Here is a 22,478-nt window from a genome sequence, read left to right as displayed (position 1 = left end):
GCCAAGATGTTGTATGTATGTACTTATGTGTGATATATATTTTCCTCACTGAAGTTGATTGATTTAAAACAAAGGAAAATACGTTGATTTTGTGTCTGTGTGTGTGTGTCTGTGTGTGTGTGTGTGTGTGTGTGTGTGTGTGTGTGTGTGTGTGTGTGTGTGTGTGTGTGTGTATATGTGTGTGTATGTATGTATGTGTATATATATATATATATATATATATATATATATATATATATATATATATATATATATAAAATTTAAAAACCAAGAACAACACTCATTGGGTTGTTCTATTAAAATCTAACCTTTATGATACCCGAAATGTTTGCTGCAACCAAACCAGATGAGCAAAAAAATCATAAAAAAAAAACATTGTTTAGTTTCCTTTCAGGCAAAGCACAGAAACGCTACCTACTTGATTTTAGCAGGTCTAAACCAAAATAGTACACCCTGAAATGGTATCTTCCTTCAGGTCAACTTTAAAACTATTGGATATGCCTATTAATACCAGCATTGACACATGGCAGGTATGGACTTGAGCTTTGCTTCCTTCTCTTTATTGTTTTGCTAAAGTTTGTGTTTCAGACAGCCTGGTTTACCTGCTATAGCTCTGACAACACTGGACTGAACCTGCTCCTCAGCAAATTTAATTTTCCCACCCCTCACCAAGCTGAGGCCCACTAACTTAACTGGCTTGCCAACTGTAATTGATTTATCCACCTGCTTAAAGTGGCCAGACTGTTACTGCCCCAGGACTTAATCTACCCATTTGGGAACTCCTGCTCCTTCGCAATAAATGGCATTTAAGTTGCTATTTGTTTCACTGTGTACCATTTTGCAGCCAAACTTTTGCTACAATATTCGTGAGATTTTACTGGTTGGCTACAAACACTGGTATATTGAGATGTCAATAAAGATTTGTATTTGCATTTAGTTGAGCTCAAACAGACTGGTATATGCAGCCAACTTTTCATTCCGTTTCATTCAGACAGACAGGGACACATTCTAGCTAGGGTAACCTGCAGGAGTCAGTTCTACATGCGTCAACTTGTTCTAAAGATTCAGGTGTCTTGGCACTAACCATGGAGTTGCATAAAAGTTTAAACTTCATTAAAGTACATGCTTTGCACCATCTCCTGTCCATTGAGATTTACTGTGATTATTTATTTATTTGTGTGACATTTGTTGACTGGGATAGTCCGACTGAGGAGAAACACTCCAGTTATACAAGTAGAAAGATACATACATAAAAACTGTGACATAATAATACAGAGAATAAAAGTAATTACTTTCAAATTATATGCAAGAATTTAATGAGCTACACTCATGGTAAACTGTGACATTTATGCAAGGCAAAATGTTTGTAGTACAGCCTAATATTAGGAGTTAGAGCAGGATTTAAATAGCAGAAGGCAGCAGATAGAGAGGAAGGGTTTGGAGGTAGAAGCTGTAAGAAAATGTAGTGCAACATTAACATTAGGGGTAAGGAGAGGTTAGCTGAAATAGAGGGGGGAGGGTAGTTTAAGTTGGGTTGGAGCATAAGCAGGACCATGAGTTTAGCAGGCTGTCTTTCAGAGATTTCTTGAAGCAGTTAGTGTTAAAGATAGTTCTTGAACATAGGGGCAGTTTATTCCATACATATGCAACAGAGTGAATGTAAAGGAGTTAGTTTATTTATTCATTTATTTTATTTTATTTTATTTTACATTTGTTAACTGGGAAAATCCAACTGCATACATATCCATTTTCAGTGGAGGCCCAGGGAGAAAAGTTCCAGGAGTACAAATTGTGTTTAATAAATACAAGATACAATTAACAGTATAATATCAACAGGTCAGATAAACAATGCATATATATATATATATATATATATATATATATACATATATATATATATATATATATATATATATATATATATATATATATAATTCCAGGAGAAATTAATAGAAAAAGATTGTTTACATAAGTTAGGCAGAAAGGATTAGAATGCAGTATGCTATCTGGGTAGAGGTGCCAGTAGCAATGAGGAGAAGAAAAATGGCAGCCACTTAGCAAGTGAGCTGAGGGAGAGGAGCCTGGCCTAGTGCAGGTACATATACAGTGGTTGAAGAATTTTTTACTGCAATTTTAAACTTTGTTAGAGAGGGTTTAAGTGTTATGGCAGGAGGGAGGGAGTTCCAAGTTTTTGCTACGTAGTTAGGTTTGCCTATGCTTTTATTGGGCTTATAAATTTCCAAGAGGTGTTGGTCAGAGCTATGGAGTGTAGAGAGATGAGTGATGAGAGAACAGGACAGGTGGAGGATTTGTTTAGGATGGAGTGAATCGGGTGAAGCTGAGGTGGTAGGAGTTATTGCTGGAATTCAAGCCACTGTAGTCTTTTCAAAGATAGCCAGTGGTGTGAGCGGTAGGGTTAATTTTACAGCAAATCTAGCAACTTTTATTATACGTGAGTTCCAGCATAGGCATAAGACTAGACTGTAGGTTAGTGAGGACTGGGGCAGCATAAAATAGGGTGGGAAGTAGTAAAGCTTGTGCAAGAGAGAGTTTAGATTCATTTGTGAGGTATTTTTTGTGTGTGATTAATTGTATCTTGTATAGTAAAGATACAAATAGTCCTAACTGAAACATCTAATAATAATATGTTTTTTAATTGTGTTAGCTTGTCATTGCTATAAATAGATATTTGTACACTAAATAACATTTTTTGAAGTAAGGCCAGCCTCCCTTCACCCACTTATGCAGGGTCTTATATACCATGTTTTGAATATGCACAGATTCTAAGCTCATGTCTTCCCTCTTCTCCAGTTTTTACAACTCAAATTTGAGAAAGAAAAGTTCTGATGTAGTAAAACATTTACGTCACCTCAGTTACTTTGCAACAAGTTAAAAAGGCCCACACAATCAACAGTAGTGCTCCTGTCTATGGTGAGCAGTGCTGATAAGGAAGCGAACACACACACAGTCGATTTGTCTGTTAATTGTAAAGGCCTTCCTGTCTCACCCTTTCCTATTGTGTCCAGTGATTCTGATGCTTAATTTTTAAGGTTATATAGTTCAGCTTGTTTCAGAATGTCTGTCTGAACACGTCCATATATTGTGTGTTCTGACACTCACTGTCTGGATCTAGGCAGTTCATCAGTAACTAGTATTGCTGTGCAAGTATGCTTTCTGCCAAAAGGAACTGAAAGTTTTGAACTCTCTTTGTAGAGGGCTCCATTCTTGGCGACCTTGCTTGTTAATATGCTCTCCTCTGACGTCATTGCACACTGAGAATAAAAAGAATCCACCTTGGTGTAACCAGGAAGATCGAAAACCACAAGTCGCATTGGCAGCTTTTGAAAATTTAACCATCTTACTAAGGAAGTGTATTTGTATTATTTTTAAAGGGAAATGTATGCTTTTTAATTGGTCATAAATTATTTTAAGATTTTATTTCATTTTTTAAATGTGTCAGTGCACCACTTTATATATATATGCTTTCTGCATGAATAAAGAACAAGAGTGCACAAAACACAAATACACACACACACACACAAAGTAAACTCACCATACATAAATCCAACACACACACAAAGTAAACTCACCATACATAAATCCAACACACACACAAAGTAAACTCACCATATATAAATCCAACGCACACACAAAGTAAACTCACCATACATAAATCCAACACACTTACCTGCAAGTAAATCACCATAAATTCAATGTCCTTTCTCCGTAAATCCAATGCAAGTACATCCAAACCCTGCCCGCGACCTGCAATATATCCAAAGACCCGCGAGATCCAAACCCCGCCTGCAACTCCAGACCCACCCGCGAGATCTTCCCGATGAGAGACTGCAGCAATTCCAGACTGCTGGTGTTGCAGTCCGACCCCGACGCGTTTCCCCAGCGAGTCTATGCAGTTTAAAACTGCATAGACTTCTGGGAGCTCCGTTCCTCATGTTTCCCTATCAGGACTGCCTGGAGCATGCGCAGAGACTCTCAGCAACAGTCTGGACTACTGTGCATGTGCGAAGTCCGCATATTTTTAAACTTTTTTTTTCTTTTTTATTTATTTGTTTTTATTTTTATTTTTTTTTTAGTATCAGTTGAGGGGCTGCAGTCCGGCAGTCCAATAGCACGGGCCGCCCCTGTGGCAGATACAGGCACAATTCAATCCCTGCCACATGCACAACAGCTTCTGTCCCTACTTTGCTTTGCTCTCACCCCAAAGAACAAATGATCTACAGGTTTCTTATCCAGGGGAATAAACAGGCTCATTAATTGACCACAACGGAAAGGCTAGATTATCAGTGGATGGATTTGTCAAAAGAAAGCTACAAAAAAAGTAAATAAATATATAAATAGATAAATAAATAAATAAAAATACGTTTATTTTTTGTGGGATCAGTGTTTTTGAGCAGGGACATGGTGTTTGCCATTGAAGTTAACATCTTGTTTAATGATAGCACTCTATGTTTACGAAGCATGGTGAAATAACAGAGTACTCCTGGGGGTCTCTCTCATTCTCTTATTTTGGAGAAAGAAGTGATTGTTACACATCTGAAACCAAGTGAGTTACCATGATTGTCATTTTATGCCTGTTTTCTGCAATGAAAAATGCAGTAGAGTGCCATTTGATGTTGCTTTGTTACTGATATAATCTCTTTACTATCTCCACAAGAGTACTTTTGTCTGTACCTCATTGGCTCATCATGGTCTCTTTGCTGCAGTTTGAAGGCTTAAGTCATGGCACTTGGAAGTGGAATGGAGATCAAGAGAAAACACGCGTACTAGTGTTCAAAAAGATAGTGGAAGGTTTCTTCATTCAGACATTTGTATGATAATGAATTACTCTTGTATGTCCTTTTACTCTGTTTTCACATTTGGAAGGTAAGATAGTAGGATAAAATGTAGGGAGATCCATTCATAAAAGGACAAATGCCATAACCACTAGCAAGGAAGGAAGGTAACTATTTTTACATTAGGCAGGGATGATACGGAAAGACACTGTCATTAATAATATGACATATACATATGCATTTTTTTTATTATTTCTTTATACATCTATACAGCCATCACTTTTATTCCTTTCCTGACTTAAAATAATTTCAATGTTTATCATAGATGTATCAGAAAACGATGGATTGATTGACTGTAGTAATCAAGTAATCTAGATTAGAGCAGTGTCCCCTTTTTCAGTGGTTAGCAGAAAAATTATGGGTTGTAATAAGAAACAGAGTATAATGAAGCCCTGTTTCTAAAGCCATAGTAAAAAAAAAAAAAAAACATGTACTGCACTATTCTGGAATTTTAATTACTGTCTTAATTACTATATTACTCTGTCTGCCTGTCTTATCTTCAAACCTTCAAAATGCATTTTTTCCATAAAACATTAAGGTTTCTTCATAGTATTATAGTGGGACCTATTAAGCCATATCAAATATTTGCAATGAAGTCTCTTTCTCATATTAGCTCTGATATGTTTTCTGAAGAGGAAGGCTATACTGGAAAACTATTTATCCCATGAAGTAGTGTATAAACAGCTATTCATTTAAAACTGTACTCTAACTTCGCCCTGCCCTAACATAGCCCCACTCACCACTTGGCAGTTAGCTGCCCCCCACTGGTTTGAAGTCACTAACTGCCCCTTGGATTTGGAGCATTAAGATACCCTTGATTAGTAAATACTGTAGGAAATACATATCTGACCCTAAAACATAACTTCTAACGGGTCTACCTGAAAATGCTGAAAGTTCTAAATGCTGACGATGAGAACACCGACACCAGAAGATCGACAACGAAGAAGACCAACAGTTGAAAATCCCGACGCTGAGAACACCGACATGTTAAGGTAAGTGTGCGACAGGGACTGACGTTAGGGTCAGGGTGTGGGTAAGATAAGTGTGTGATAGTGACAGACGTTAGGGTAGGATGCGGGTCAGGTAAGTGTGCGATAGTGGCGGACTTTAGGTTTAGAGGCGGGTTAAGTGAGTTAGGGTTAGGGTGCATGTAAGGTAAGTGTGTGATAGTGACAGACTTGAGGGTTAGAGGCAGATTAAGTGAGTTAGGGTTAGGGTACAGGTAAGGTAAGTGTGCGATAGTGACGGACCTTAGGCTTAGAGTTTGGGTTAAGGTTAGTGCATAGATAGTTGTGAATGTAAGGTTTACTGTAGGTTTGTAAGGTTTTTGGTGTGCTTGTGTTGTGTGTGTTTTTCGGGAAAGGTATTTGTTTTGTTGATTGTCAGGATTGTGGTTTGTCGGGCATGAGAAGTTTCTTGTTTTTGAACTTTCTTTTTTTTTCGGTTTTGTCGTGTTGGTTATTTCATTGTCGGTGTTTTGGCATGTCAGTGTTATCAGGTAGACCCCTTGTAACATATCATGTTTATACATATCACGCAATGGATGGGAAATTGCAGTTATACCTCTAGTTTGGCACCTATGTCCCTAACAGACGGGGGCAGCCTGTGATTGCTTGATGTGCATAAGTCTATTCTGTGACCGTAAAATCCTTTCAGGTATTAACACATGTCAACACCATTTCATTAAATGTGGAATAAGCACTGATAGGCTTGAAATAGTTCCTGAGCTGATAGCCTAGTAACCACCTATGAACCTATGGAATTAAAATAATGGTACATTTGCCTCCCTATATAACAATAACTGTTATTCTGTTTCCGTGATAGCCCCTATACTGACTTCTCCCAGATGGTAACAGTTTTAAATTCTGATATTTCTTAATGAGTGTCCAGACGTAGTAAGACTGAATGATGATTGTGGGAACTTACATAAGTCTGGGATCACTGTGTCTCAGAATATTCCCTTTTCATCAAGGGATGTTGATCTCAGAGTTAACATATATAAGCAGAGCTGTGGGGGATGTAGGGAGGCTTGATCCCCTTGCATAAAGTAACGTTAAAGGAGACTGATTGTCAATATTTGTTTTTCTTTAGTTTCTGTGTTTTTTTGGGGTTTTTTTGCCTTCGTCTCTAAGGAATATTAAGGAGGAAGATACTAGTAATTAGGGATTTGGGGACCCAAGTAGATAGTTAATCTCTCCTTTGACAATCACATTGCCAGAGTGGTTAGAAAGACCTTCTATATAGCCCACCTTATCACAAAAGGTTTCACATCTAGATTAAGAGAGGTCATTGTGCCCCTCTACTCATCACTCATCAGGCCCATAATTGAATATAATGCCCCATTTGGGATGTACCTTACCCGACACCTGCAGCAACTGGAAAGACCCCAAAGGTGCCTCACCAAGAGGATCAAGGAACTCAAACAGATGCCCTATGCAGTTCGGCTAAAGAAACTCCAGCTCTACTCAATTGCCTACCGCCTACACAGAGGCGATCCGTGCCTGACATATAAAGCCATGTCCAACCCAGAATTAATGGACATGCTCCACCTCAAGAAATCCAAATCCCTTAGAGCTACACGCTCCAGAGACTTAAACCTCAGCACAGAAATAAATAGGACATGCTGGAGGGACAGATTCATATCCCAGAGGCTCCCCTCACTCTGGAACAAAATCCCAGTCCAAGTTAGGCAGAGCCCCTCACTGACCCTCTTCAAGAGAAATCTTGACGAGTGGATGGATGATCGTAAGTTTACCCCAGGATCTCTTCTGTGTCCCTGCTAGACAGAGGCACAGTAAACTAACCTTAAAAGGGCTATCTTCTGTGACCTACTATTCAAGGCACAGTCTACTAATCTAAAAGGGTGGCGAAAGCCAAACACACTCTGGCTAGGCTTATCAATGCCCAAGGGTAGATAGCCTAGTATCAACCTATGAACTTTTAATCAGACTGATACATGATCTGTAATAAAAAGAATAATAAATTAATGTTAGTGCCGGTACAGTTTGGAATATAGAAGTAATTCAAACATATTTCAATGGCATAAATAAATTACTAAATGAAAATTGTTTTCATAAAAATGGATTTTTCAGGAACAGGATACATTGTCATGAGCTTGAAAGGATGAATACTAAATACACTTTGAGGAAATATTTCAGCAGAAATGTAATAAACATAAGGAAGACATTCAGCAAAGTTGACATATAAAAATGGAGTAAAATGGACTGGGTGTATTTAAAACTGTACACGACAGGTGCAATAAATTAGTGGCATGCAATGTTTGATGAGGTGTTACATCCCTAAGATACAATGTCACCACTTTTGCTCCTATAATTAAATGCAAATAAGTTAATTAAATAATACACAAAGATGACAAGTTCTTCTCCTGTCAACAACTTCTGCATTATATCTAGCATCTGGTATAAGAGTTAGCTGAAGTCGCTAATTAGATGATTGTTCCTTTGACCATATAGTTTCCCAGAGTACAAAGAGAGTGCATTTCTGCTAAGACAAAAAACAGCAGGCAGGCATGCAACCACAGAATTAATCTTCTGGTCTAGACCTAACTTAGATCTCCAGGGGTATGGACTGAAACCACTAGATGAAGAGAGAAAGAGCTTAGCTTGGATTGGTTTAAGCTGGGGTATGGAGCCCGGAACACTGGCTAAAGCTATGATTTTCACTGAGTGATGCTGCTGTTTATAAGATATGGCCAGAACACATATGACTAAACTTACTGTATACATATTTACTTATTTACTGACTGGTGTGTGTCACTAATCCAGTCTGAACATTTTACAGATGGACTCACAGGGATTATACCAAAGGAAAAAATGTATGTGTGTGTGTGTGTGTGTGTGTGTATATATATATATATATATATATATATATATATATATATATATATATTTATTTATATATATATATATATATATATATATATATATGTATATAAGTAAATTTATGTGTATAGCAAATATATGTGTGTGTGTGTGTGTGTGTGTGTGTGTGTGTGTGTGTGTGTGTGTGTGTGTGTGTGTGTGTCTATATGTATATATATATATATATATATATATATATATGTGTGTGTGTGTGTGTGTGTATGTATGTATATATATATATATATATGTGTGTGTGTGTGTGTGTGTGTGTGTGTGTGTGTGTGTGTGTGTGTGTGTATATATATATATATATATATATATATATATACTTGGTGACAGGGGTTACCCTACACCACTGATAGATGAAGTGAAATATTCTTTACTGAATCCGAAAATTTCTAATTTAAATCATCAAAATGAGCTAAGTTTACATTTAAAGTTCATTCTAAAGATACTAAGGTGGTATTTACAACCAGATACACTAATGATATTAGGTATATTACTAATATCATTAGGAAGAACTGGAATTTATTACTTCTGGACCCACAGATTGCTGAAGTAGTGGGCAAAACGCCTAGTTTTAGATACAGAAACAGTAAAAGTTTGAAGAGACTATTATGCTCTGAAAAGATGAATACAGATATTACTGGTAACAGAAAAATGTTAAGATATGGCACGTTTCCGTGTAACAGGTGCAATATGCATAAATTTATCACCAGTGATCAACAGTTTGTTGCGCCCTACTCAGATTATGTGTTTACACCTAACTTTTATGCTACATGTGAAACTATGAATTTAGTATATTTGGCTACCTGTGTTGCATGTAGGGCATATTATGTAGGTTTAACATCTAGAAGACTGAAAGATCGTATATATAATCATAGTTATGACATAAGGAAAATGAACCTAACAAATGCTTTAGCCAAGCATAAAACTATGTACCCAGATCATGCTTTTAAATTTAGGGTTTTGCAGAAAGCAAACCATAATAAACGAGGGGGCAATGATTTGAGTTATCTAGAAATGCTAGAATTGAACTGGATTTTAAGACTGAGAGCCCATATTGAACCATGGCTCAATCAGTCTGTTAGCATAAAACCTGTGTTGATCAGACATAGGTAAATATTAAATGTTAAGTTGTCTATCTCGCCTTCATTCTTGCTGGATGGGTTCGGAGCCGACCTCGGCTCCGACTCGGCCACTCTAAAAGCTCGAGAGTTGGTTCCACCGGCTCGAGGCTCCCCTTATATCCCACAATGCTAGGCGAGAGTTACCTCAGATCTCGTTTGCCGCTACAGCTTCGAGGTTGGTTGCTTCTACCGGTTCCTGGTGAGTTTTAGCTTTTTCTACTAAAAGTTACTCTTTTTACCCCTTTTTAGTTAAATTCTTCTTAGATTAGTGTAGTTCATAGAACTTTATCCCCGACCCTAATTTTTCCTGTTTCTTGTCTAAAAGAACCTTTGGTTCTTCCCTTGGGCCTTAGGCCTTCTCTTCCCTAAGGGAGTGTTTGTGTAGTTTACTATAATTTACTACATTTTATTGTACTTTATTTCTAGTATCATTACCAAAATTGTTATATTTTCTGACAGGGTATAACTGGTGTGTTTGAGTGTGTGTTTGTGTACACCTGTCAGTTAGGCAATGTCAAAAGAAGCAAAGGTCTCCGGATACAAGAAGTGTGATGCGTGCTGTCAGAAAATGTCTCTGACAGACGCTCACACTTCTTGTGTCTATTGTCTGGGGCCTTTGCACCTGCAGGACTCCTGTGCTGTTTGCCATGGCTTCAGCCCCAGGGTCCTGCAGGAAAGAAAAAACAAGCTAATTCTGAGAGGCTTGTTGAAGCCTGAGGATTCCCTGTCTGTCTCAACAGGGAAGCCCTCTAAGGCATCGAGGTCTTCGGCCCGCTTCTGAGCCGAGACCTCAGGTTGTTCAACCTTTGCCTTTATCGGCTCCGGCTGGAGCCGATAAGACTCAGTCCACAGTTTCTGTGGCTTCTCGGCTCGCCGGAGCCGAGGTTATCGAGGTACCCGTGTCGGCTCCGACAAGATCTTCGGAGCCGACAACCAGAAAGAGGTCTAGGTCACCTTCTCTTGGCTCCGTTCATTCGGCTCCAGGTTCTCCCCTGCTGTCTGAACGGAGCCAAAGGTCTCATTCCTCTAGGTCATCGAGGCTTTCCGATCATGACCTTCAGAGGGTGGTGAGTCGACTACTCAAGTCCGAGGCACTAGCCCAGATGCTTCAGAGCCCGACTCATCAGTCGGTGCCTGCCCCGGTCCATCAACTCTTTCCTCCTTCGACTCTTTTGAGTTCGGAGCCGGGTCGTGTCGGAACCGAGACTGTGGTCACCTCGGAGCCGAGACAATTGTCTTCGCCCCCGTCGTCGGCTCCGTTTTCTTCCGTGGAGGAATCTCGGCGCCGGACTTCCCTCGTCGGCTCCGAGGGGGTGAGTGGCATCGGACCCTTGTCCGACCCCCCTCTCCCTCTCGGTGCTTCGGCGCTGGTGAGTTCGGCTCCGACATCGGCCTCGGAGCCATCACTGTCGGTGCCGAGGGGGGTCCTTAGCTCCTCGGAGCGGGGACCTCTGGCTCTGCCTGACAGGGGTGCATTCGAGGTCATGTGGAGTGTGTTAGAGCCTGGCTCTACTCCACAGTCGGCTCCGCCAGCCCCTCCCTCTATGCTGCCTCAGGGTAAGTCGACTCACTCCCTCATCCCGGACCGCAGAGAGCCAACTCCTCAGGAGCTCCCTTTCGGGATTTCATCCTCTTCCGAGGCCTCTCCTGATTTGGCAGAAGAGCCCCCCTCGGAAGAGGAAGTGCAAGAGGAAGCACATTGACTCACCTGAGTCTATCACGACGGACACAGATCTGGATGATTCTGAGGGTTCCCCCCGTTCCCCTTCTGAAGATGTCTCATTTGCAGACATTCTGGAGATCCTTAAACAGAGGGGAAATTGGCCAGCCCTCAACCCTTCGGAGGACGAATCTGTGTATCTTGAGGCGTTTGGCTCTCGTCCTTCCACCTCCTGGGTGTCCCCCCCTTCGACCCCCTCATGCAGGTGGTTGCTAAGAAGGCATGGACGGCTCCTGATTCAGTGGACCCCACTCCCAGGAGACCCTCCAAATTCATCACAGCTCCATCAGACAAGGAATTTTTATCAAAAGGAGTTTCTGTGGATGCTATGGTGGTAGCTGCCGCCACAAAGAAGGAACTGGCTGATCCTTCAGTGCCTGTCCATCCACCTAACAAGGAGTCTAGGTCCATGGATAGGTACGGGAAGCGGATGTTCTCCTCAGCGACATTTACTATGCGTTCGCTGAATTGCCTGTGCCATTTCACTCGTCTTCAAAGGGACTTGATCAAGGAAGCGAGTGAAATGTTGAAGGACCCTACAGCTGCGGGTTTCCAAGAGAAAATGAACACGCAGCTGGCTATCCTTAATTCCATTTCCAACTCCTCCATGCGCCTCCTCTCTTATGCGGCCGATGGAGCGAGCAGAGCCGCAGGAACAGGGGTAGCCTTACGTAGGCACGCCTGGATGCGGCTATGCAATTTTGCGGAACCTTTCAAGACGTCTTTCACGAACTCCCCTTTTGATGGATCATCTCTTTTGGTCCTCAAGTGAAAGAAACCCTGACTAGGTGCGAGACTGATGGCAAGACCCTTTCTGCCGCCGGAGTCCGTTTTCGACTCCTTCTAGGCCTTACCCCAAAGGCCAGAAGGGTGGAAAGATGTGGTTCCGAAAACAATCTCAAGGGACTTCGCCTGATGCACAGAGTCGGTTCCCGCCAGAGGCAGAGGGGGAACAACAATGGTAGACGCCGCCCTAGAGGCAGAGGGTCCAGAACCAGGGCAATCGAGAAACTTTCTCCGATAAGCCCTTTCAGCATCCCTGAGGTGTTGCCCGACTGCCCATCTTCGAGGCAGTCGGGGAAGATTGTCACTGTACCCAGAAGCCTGGCTATCCCTGACCCAAGACAAATGGGTACAGTCCATCATTTCAAGGCTATTCTATCCCCTTTCTTCGCTTTTCCAAATCAGTCAAAAATCCCTTCCAGATGTTCCACCCTCAAAGGGATATAGCAGCTTTGGAAATTTCAAAACTGCTTGCAAAAGAGCAATTCAGCCAGTGTCAGCAGACCAACAAGGATCCGGAATCTACTCAAGGTTCTTTTTAGTTCCAAAGAAAACAGGGGACTGGAGACCAATTTTGGATCTCAGTATCTTGAACAGATCAGTCAAGAAAACAAAATTTCGGATGGTCACGCTGCAATCCATTCTTCCCCTATTGGGAAAAGGAAACTGGATGTGCTCTATAGACCTTCAGGATGCGTACTATCACATAAAAATGAACAGACGCTCCAGAAGATTCCTCCGCTTCAGGCTGGGAACCAGTCATTTTCAATTCAGGGCCCTGCCCTTTGGTCTCACCACTGCCCCCGGTGTTTACCAAATGCATGGCAGTGGTAGCTTCTCACCTGAGACGACAAGGATTCCAGGTGTTTCCATATTTGGACGACTGGCTTCTCACAGCTCCTACCAAGCATCTCCTTCTGATGGCCAGAAATTATACTTTTCGCTTGTCAAAAACTGGGTATTTCAATAAATTGCGAAAAGTCTGTTTTGTCGCCTTTGTCGTACTATTACCTACATAGGCAAATTTAGATACTATAAACATGTCTGCAACGCTAACGAACCAAAGGATATCAGACATTCACAAATTGGTGTCACTTCTTCTCAACAACAACAGAGCCAAAGCCAGGTTAGTTCTAAAGGTGTTGGGAATCATGGCAGCGGCCATACCTCTCCTCCCATTGGCCAGATACCACATGCGGATCCTTCAGTGGATGTTTTTTTTTCTCAATGGTCATACCAGGAACTTCCAATGTCTCACACCATTATGATCACGCAAGCGTGCAAAAAGCATCTCATGTGGTGGATGTCTTCCCCAGCTTCTGTCGGAAGACCATTTGTTCCACCTCCTCCGGTTGCTACTCTGACAACGGATGCCTCCCTGATCGGGTGGGGGGGGGCATTATCAGGGCAGGACAGTCCAGGGCACATGGCAACCAAACGAATGCCACTTGCACATCAATGTTCTGGAGATGAGAGCAGTGCTTTTAGCGTTGCAAGCCCTTCAAGACTCTCTTCCCTTGGGAACGATTGCAATCCAGACAGACAATATGTCTGTAGTGTGGTACATCAACAAACAAGGCGGAACCAGATCATACCCCCTGTGTCGAGAAGCACTCAGACTGTGGCAATGGGCGATTTCTTCTCAGCGTTTTCTGATAGCAACGCACATCCCCGGGAAGTCCAATCACATTGCGGACAAGTTGAGCAGAGATATACTCATGCCTCACGAGTGGTCTCTGAAAGACTCTGTAGTGAGAGAGATATTTCTCAAGTGGGGTCAGCCTTGCTGCGATCTTTTTGCTACTCCCCAAAACAGCAAGTGCAGAGATTACTTCACTCTATTCCCTTTACCAGGCCAACCCAGCAGAGACGCTCTAGTCCAAGTTTGGCCCCGGGGACTTCTGTATGCATTTCCTCCTTTCCCTCTGATCTCTCAAGTAATACAGAAAGCTATCGCTCAGAAGGCCTCATTGATCCTCATTGCTCCTTACTGGCCTCGACAAGTGTGGTTCCCCTTTCTACATCGTTTTCTCTTGCAGCCACCGTGGCATCTGGACCTAGTTCCAGATCTTTTGATCCACCAGTCGGGTCAGTTTCATCGCACCCTCCCCTCTCTGAACCTCACTGCTTGGTTCCTCCAGTTCCAACCTTAGCCAGGCTTCCTCAATTATCTCACTCGGTTAGAGATATATTGATAGCTTCCCATAAATCTTCCACTCGAAAGATTTATTTGAGTAAGTGGAAACGCTTCTCATATTGGGCACAAGGAAAGGACATAGATCCTTTCACCGCTTCCATCCAACTAGTCCTTGATTTTCTAGCTGAACTCTTCCATGCAGGTTCATCTCCATCTACCCTTAAGGTTCAATTGGCAGCTATTTCTAATTTTCATGTGGGCATTTCTGAATCTGCCCTAATGTCCCACAAACTTTGCAAAGCCTTTTTGAAAGGAGTTTTTCTTCTCAGACCTCCTATAAGAAATCCTCCTTCTCCTTGGGACCTAAATTTAGTTCTTGCTTCTTTGATTCTTTCCCCTTTCAAACCTGCAGCTTCATGTTCCTTGAAATTATTATCATGGAAAACTCTCTTTCTGGTGGCTATCACATCAGCTAGAAGAATTTCAGAACTTCAAGCTCTCAGTTGTCGTTCTCCTTATCTTTTGTTCCATAAGGACAGAGTTTCCTTACGAACTAACCCGTCCTTTTTACCTAAGGTGGTTTCAACTTCAAATCTAAACCAAAGCAGAGTATTCAAATAGGTCTGAACAAAAATTACACTGCCTGGATGTTCATCGTCAATTAAGGTACTACTTGGACAGGACGAAACAATTCAGAAAATCTGATCAGCTGTTTGTCTCCTATGCGGAAAGCAGAAAGGGACTTCCAGTTTCAAAGGTATCATTATCCAGATGGCTAACATCTCTGATTACCCTTGTTTATGAGATTAGACACCAAAAACTGCCTAATAAACCTAACGCCCATTCCACCAGAGCTTTGGCTACTTCTTTAGCCTTCCAAGACAGACTGCCTATTGACACCATTTGTGCAGCGGCTACGGGCTACTCCTCACACTTTTATTTCCCATTATAAGTTGGATTTAGCTTCTAGGCATAGAGCTAATTTTGGTTCCACTGTTCTCAGGAGTCTGTTCCGTTAGGCCACCCGGGACAAGGTGCTAGGGACGCGGTCCCATCCAGCAAGAATGAAGGCGAGATAGACAACTTAACATATAGAAGTTATGTTCTTACCATAACGTTCCATGTTAGTTGTCTTCTTCTCGGCTTCTTCTTGCGTCCCACCCTCCTTCCCCCTGGCCTGGACAGACCTAGAGGAGTTGTGATCGTGACCTCTCTTTCTACCACCTCTTTCTTAGTCATATGCTATTGTGCATATTTTCTTATTTCAGGATGTAGGTCACCCTTTTCTTCCTGCTGATAGAGGTGGATTCTATTTACAGTTATACTGTTTTTGATATAAGCTGGGTTAGCTTACAAACGAGATCTGAGGTAACTCTCGCCTAGCATTGTGGGATATAAGGGGAGCCTCGAGCCGGTGGAACCAACTCTCGAGCTTTTAGAGTGGCCGAGTCGGAGCCGAGGTTGGCTCCGAACCCATCCAGCAAGAAGAAGGCGAGAAGAAGACAACTAACATGGAACGTTATGGTAAGAACATAACTTCTATATATTAAATATTTGATATTTTATACATGTTAACAAGCAGGCTTTGGACCTCTGTTATATATTATCATTTACAATCTATAGATATGGACACAATTTTAGTCTTTTAGCCTTCTTTTAGCCTTCTTTAGCCTCAGCTTTTACATGCTTACGTTTTTGTATTTATATTTAGCAGGGCTGTTATTGTCTTATAGGAGTTTGTTGAGTATTTAATATGAATAGTTTTTTATTTTATTATATGTTCTAAAGTTGTGATTGTGACTTAAATTAATTTTATGTTTTTGAATCTGCAAAATTTGCTTCACTTTAAAATGATTTACCTAGTTGACCAGTTAATTGATTGACTAAATAATCGGATTAATTGATTGATTGATGTATCAATTAACCTGACTGAGTATAAATAACTGCCAGAATGAAGTGATTTTATAAACCTGAGGAAGCGTACTTGGATGTACGTGAAAGCGCTTGTTTTTGTCGAAATAAATCGAGATTTCATCCTGTTTTTCATCGTGGTGGCCTCTACTTTTGTTGCTGTTTCGTGAATATATATATATATATATATATATATATATATATATATATATATATATATATATATATATATATATAGGTCCCCTTCAGTACACCGACACGCCAGAAGGCTGACACTCTAAAGAAGGAGACGAGAAGACCAACGACGCAGATGATCGACAAGGTGAGATCCCAACGGACAGAACACCGACATGGGAAGGTATGAGCGCGACTCGGTAAGTGTGCGATAGAGAGAGGGATTTAGTGTTAGGGAGCAGACAGGTAAGTGTGGGATAGTGAAGGACTGTAGTTTTAGGGGCGGGTTAAGTGAGTTAGGGTTAGGGTGCGGGTAGGGTGAGTGTGCGATAGTGATGGACTATATGTTTAAGGGTGGGTTAAGTGAGTTAGGGTTAGGGTGCAGGTAGGGTATGTGTGCGATAGTGACGGACTGTAGGTTTAGGGGTGGGTTAAGTGAGTTAGGGTTAGGGTGCGGGTAGGGTAAGTGTGCGATTGTGTCGGATCTTAGGGTTAGGGTTTTGGTTAAGGTTAGTGCATGTATAGTTGTGTGTAATGTGTAGTTTACGTTTTGGGTGTCAGTGTTATGATGTTCGGTTTTGTGCGTTGTCGGTATTGTGTGTTGTCGGTCTTTTGGTGTCGATGTTTTGGGTGTCGGCTTTGTGGCGTGTCGGTGTTGTGATATATATATATATATATATATATATATATACATATATATATATATATATATATATATATATATAAATATATATTTGTATGTATATCATCATCATCTTCTTTCGGCTGTTCCCATTAGGGGTCACCACAGCGGATCATCTGTTTCCATTTCTTCCTGTCCTCTGCATCAGGCTCTTTCACACCAACCGTCTGCATGTCCTCTCTCACCACATCCATAAACCTTATCTTAGGCCTTCCTCTTTTCTTCTTACCTGGCAGCTCCATCCTTAGCATCCTTTTTCCAATATACCCAGCATCCCTCCTCAGCACATTTCCAAACCAATGCAATCTCTCCTCTCTTGCTTTGTCTCCAGATTGTCCAACCTGAGCTGACCCTCTTATATACTGATTCCTAATCCTGTCCATCCTAGTCACACCCAGTGCAAATCTTAACATATTTAACTCTGCCACATCCAGCTCTGATTCCTGCCTTTTTGTCAATGCCACCGTCTCCAACCCATATAACATAGCTGGTCTCACTACCCTCTTGTAGACCTTCCCTTTCACTCTTACTGGTACTCGTCTGTCACAAATCACTCCTGACACTTTTTTCCACCCATTCCACCCTGCCTGTACTCTCTTCTTCACCTCTCTTCCACACTCACCGTTACTCTGAACTGTTAATCCCAAGTATTTAAACTCATCCACCTTCGCCACCTCTACTCCCTGCATCCTCACCATTCCTCTACCCTCCCTCTCATTTACACACATATATTCTGTTTTAGCCCTGCTGACCTTCATTATTCTCCTCTCTAAAGCATATCTCCACCTCTCCAGGGTCTCCTCAACCTGGTCCCTACTCTCACTACATATCACAATCTCATCTGCAAACATCATAGTCCATGGGGCCTCCTGTCTGATCTCATCTGTCAACCTGTCCATCACCACTGCAAATTAGAAAGGGCTCAGAGCTGATCCTTGATGTAATCCCACCTCCACCTTAAATGTATCTGTCACTCCCACCGCAGTCCTCACCACTGTCACACTACCCTTGTACATATCCTGTACCCCTCTTACATACTTCTCTGCCACTCCCGACTTCCTCATACAATACCACAACTCCTCTCCAGGCACCCTGTCATATGCTTTCTTTAAGTCCACAAAGACACAGTGCAACTCCTTCTGACCTTCTCTGTATTTCTCCAACAACACTCTCAGAGCAAATATTGCATCTGTAGTGCTCTTTCCTGACATGAAACCATACTGCTGATCACTAATCATCACCTCCCTTCTTAACCTAGCTTCCACTACTCTTTCCCATAACTTCAAGCTGTGACTGATCAATTCTATCCCTCTGTAGTCACTGCAACTCTGCACATCACCCTTATTCTTAAAAATAGGTACCAAAACACTTTTCTCCACTCATCAGGCATCCTCTGACTTTCCAAAATTTCATTAAACAATCTGGTTAAAAATTCCACTGCCATTTCACCTAAGCACCTCCATGCTTCCACTGGTATGTCAACTGGGCCCACAGATATATATATATGTATGTATATAACACCAGTAAAATGGAAGATTCTCTTTATTGGGATACAAGCTTTTGGATCTCCTGATCCTTCATCAGATCCATATAAAACAAGGCAGTTAAAAAAATGTAAATACTGAAACATACCCAATCAATTTAGTGACACACCCTCTCTATCAAAATTTCAGACACGCTTCCTAAACCTTCTCCCTTTCAAAGCAGGTTGAATTGGTAAGTAGGCATTGAAACCTGGAGATTTGTATGGCTGCAGTCTGCCTGTCCAGCACATTTCTGCTTTCTCTACTAAATTGTTAACATCGCCCCCTCTCTTGTTGTTACCTATACTCTGTATTACCCTAAAATAAAAGGAATGTCCTTCGTTCCCTTTAATATGCTTAAAAAGGGAGATTTTTGCATCCTGCTGCCTAATGTCACTCAAATGTTTGGACACCCTCTCCCTTAGCTGTCTCATGGTTTTAGCCACATAAAAGGAGTCAGAGGCCACAAGTAGCCATATACAATATGTTCCTACTGGTACAATCTGCACACCCATCAAAATATTATTCTTTCTTCTGTTGTGTTTGTAAAAATACATTTCCTTTATAAATACATTTAAAACAAGTATTGATCCAACAATGCAACCCACGGTAGCTGGAGCTGGCTGGACAACAGAACCAGCATCTATATATGTTGAGAGCAACCTAAAGGGCTTACTTGGTTTAGCACCAGCTGTACTGAAGAATTCACAACATTTCCTTAAAGATTTAGGGCTATATAAAATGGACAGTAACAATGGTGGTTGTTTGACTGTGGTGACTATGGATATAAAAAATATATTCACCATAATACCAAATAATTATGGCTTGGAAGCACTGGAAACATTTCTTAGCAATAAAAGTGAGTATGATTGCAGAAAGATAGAATTGCTATGTACCCTGATGAAATGCGTCCTTGAGAACAATATCTTCTTGTTTGAAGATGATTTATACTTGCAGAAATGTGGTGTGGCCATGGGCACCCCGTGTGCCAACACCTATGCCAACATGGTTTTGGCACAATGGGAAGAGTGCTCTGTGTTTGGCAATAACCCATTCCATCGATGTATTCATTTCTATAAACGGTTTGTGGACAATTGTCTTCATTTTATGTGGAGGGAGTATTGAACAGTTGCATGCTTTTGTTGCATATTTAGAAACTACCACTGATTTTTTACGTTTCACAATGCAACATGGTACTGAAAGCATTGATTTTCTCAACATTAGGTTGAAATAGGGCACTGCATCTGGGGAAATACACACTGCCCTCTATGGGAATGAGTGTTGGAAAAATACTATTCTGCACAGATCTAGTATGCACCCTGGGCATGTTCATAGGAATGTCCTAAAGGGACAGTTCTTTAGAGCATCTAGACTTCACACCCAAGGGGAAGAGTTTATTGAAGGTGCTGAAACCATGGGGAACAATTTTTGAGGAGAGGGAACAAACAAGGTGAAGTGAGCACTGCAGAGACAAGTAGAGGATTTAAGAGAGTTCATAGGGAAACTGTATTTATATAGGGAGGGATTATATGGAAGAGTTTTCACACAGAGAGGATGGCAAGGATCTCAGAATGGTCCTTATATACTCTAGTGACATTAAGGGGATTTGTAATGTGATTAGGAACAACTGGAAGATTCTGATGTCAGATGAGGAAATGAAAGGGATTGTAGGGGAGGTACCTCACTTTTCCTTTAGAAACAACCATAATTTTAACCAGCTTTATAATTGATAAAAATGTGAACTGTCACTCTGTAGTTTCACAAAGAAAAGGCACCCACCCATGTCACAGATGAATTTGTAAATTTATTTATAAAGGAAATGTATTTTTAGATACACAACAGAAGAAAGAATATTTTTTTGATGGATATGCAGATTTTACCAGTAGGAACATAGTGTATATGGCTACTTGTGACCTCTGTGACTCCTTTTTTGTGGGTAAAAACCACAAGACAGCTAAAGGAGAGAGTGCCCAAACATTTGAGTGACATTAGGCAGCAGGATATATAAAAAAAAAACTTTTTAAGCATAATTAAGAGAATGAAGGACATTGTTTTTATTTTAGGGTAATACAGTGTATAGGTAACAACAAGAGAGTGGAAGATGTTAACAGTTTAGTAGAGAAAGCAGAAATGTGCTGGATAGGCAGGTTGTAGGCATACAAATCTCCAGGTCTCAGTGCCTACTTACCAATTCAACCTGCTCTGAAAGGAAGAAGGCTTAGGAGGCGTGTGTCAAATTTTGATAGAGAGGGTGTGTCACTGAATTGGTTGGGTATGTTTCAGTATTTAAAGGTTTTTTATCTGACTTGTTTTATATGGATCTGATGAAGGATCAGGAGATCCAAAAGTTCTTACCCCAATAAAGAGAATCTTCCATTTTACTGGTGTCATATATTTTGTTATCCTGGCCGTGGTGACTGTGGTAGTTATTCTGTTGCTTGGATATTTTGCGTTACACAGTTCTTCAGTGGGATGCTTCCTACTTTTGTCTTATATATATAAAAATAGCATAACTGAAACAAAGAATAGCATATAGACAAGGTCACATAAAAGGTCAGTTGGGTTTTCTGGATCAAATTAATATACATTTAAAAGTGTTAGATCAATTTAAAGCAAAGATGCACACCCTGTGCAGAACCAATACAGTAACCATGAAATCAAATACAATAACCTGTAAACAAAGGGATGTAAAGTAAAATGTTTTCAACTTATAAAGAGTGCAGGGTAGATAAAAGCACATATCTACTTAGCGTTACTTAAAACAGAAGGTAGGACAAGTGTTACATGGACTGATACAGCAAAGATTTTCATTTTAGGGCTTCGTAATATACAACATTTTTGTGCCACCTCTTTATCTCTCAACTAAGTCCTGGTAATTAGGGAAAGCCAGCTTAATACATTAAAAAGAATTAAGTCACTTGTTAGCTCTGTTAAGTGTAGTGACTATCAAAGAGAAATGTTATTTACCTATAGGCCCAGTCTCAAAGTCAACACAATGTACCAGAGGTTACCTCTTGACTGTTTTTACTAAATGTACATAATTTTGTCTTAACAATAATCTTATACATTAGTATGCATGTCCTCTGTACACATTCTTTTTTTGTAGAGCAGCTTAATCATATAACAGTATAACCTGATACAAATCTGAGTCAGTAATAACAAATGTTGGTTGTTTGCACATAGCCATAGTACATACCTCTCAACTCTCCAGACATTCACAGAATGTCCAGATTTTTGCCTAATATTTTTGGTCCTTTCCTCATAAAATCTGTGTTTTTCTAAGGATTGAAGTCACTAAATAGTGAGATATATTTGAGTTTTCAGACTTCATTTTCTTCAGAAAATGCATGCTAATACTGACCCTGGTATTCTAGCTACTTTCTAATGTTATAAGAGCAATATTTAAAATCTGTCCCTATTTTGGGTCTTTGTCCCGCCATTATATTTGTCTTTTTCCAGATTTCGTGTGTCAAGGGGTTGAGAGGTATGATAATGTGATGCACCTGAATGTTAGGGCTAAAGGTATTGGCTTAATGGTTAAGGTCATTGACTTACAGATAGAAGGTACAGGGTTTGATTCTGACCTCTGGTTGTTGGCTAGGTATGTAAAAGTCTGCAGGCTGATAACCTAGTATTTATCTATGAAAGAATAAACTGTTAACATCAGCTTACATGCAGCATAAT

At 40.8% G+C, this 22,478-nt stretch overlaps 1 protein-coding gene across 4 annotated transcripts in view; it reads left to right on the top strand.

Moving 5' to 3' along the window:
* Positions 1-22,478, top strand: part of THBS4 (thrombospondin 4) — a 972,706-nt gene that overhangs the window by 613,862 nt on the left and 336,366 nt on the right. The window lies entirely within an intron of this gene.

Source organism: Protopterus annectens, chromosome 2.part2 (genome assembly GCF_019279795.1).
Source record: "Protopterus annectens isolate FY-2018-M chromosome 2.part2, PAN1.0, whole genome shotgun sequence".
Classification (NCBI taxonomy): domain Eukaryota; kingdom Metazoa; phylum Chordata; order Ceratodontiformes; family Protopteridae; genus Protopterus; species Protopterus annectens.
The sequence above is the reverse complement of the archived record's forward strand: the minus strand, read 5'-3'. Positions and strand labels throughout refer to the sequence as shown.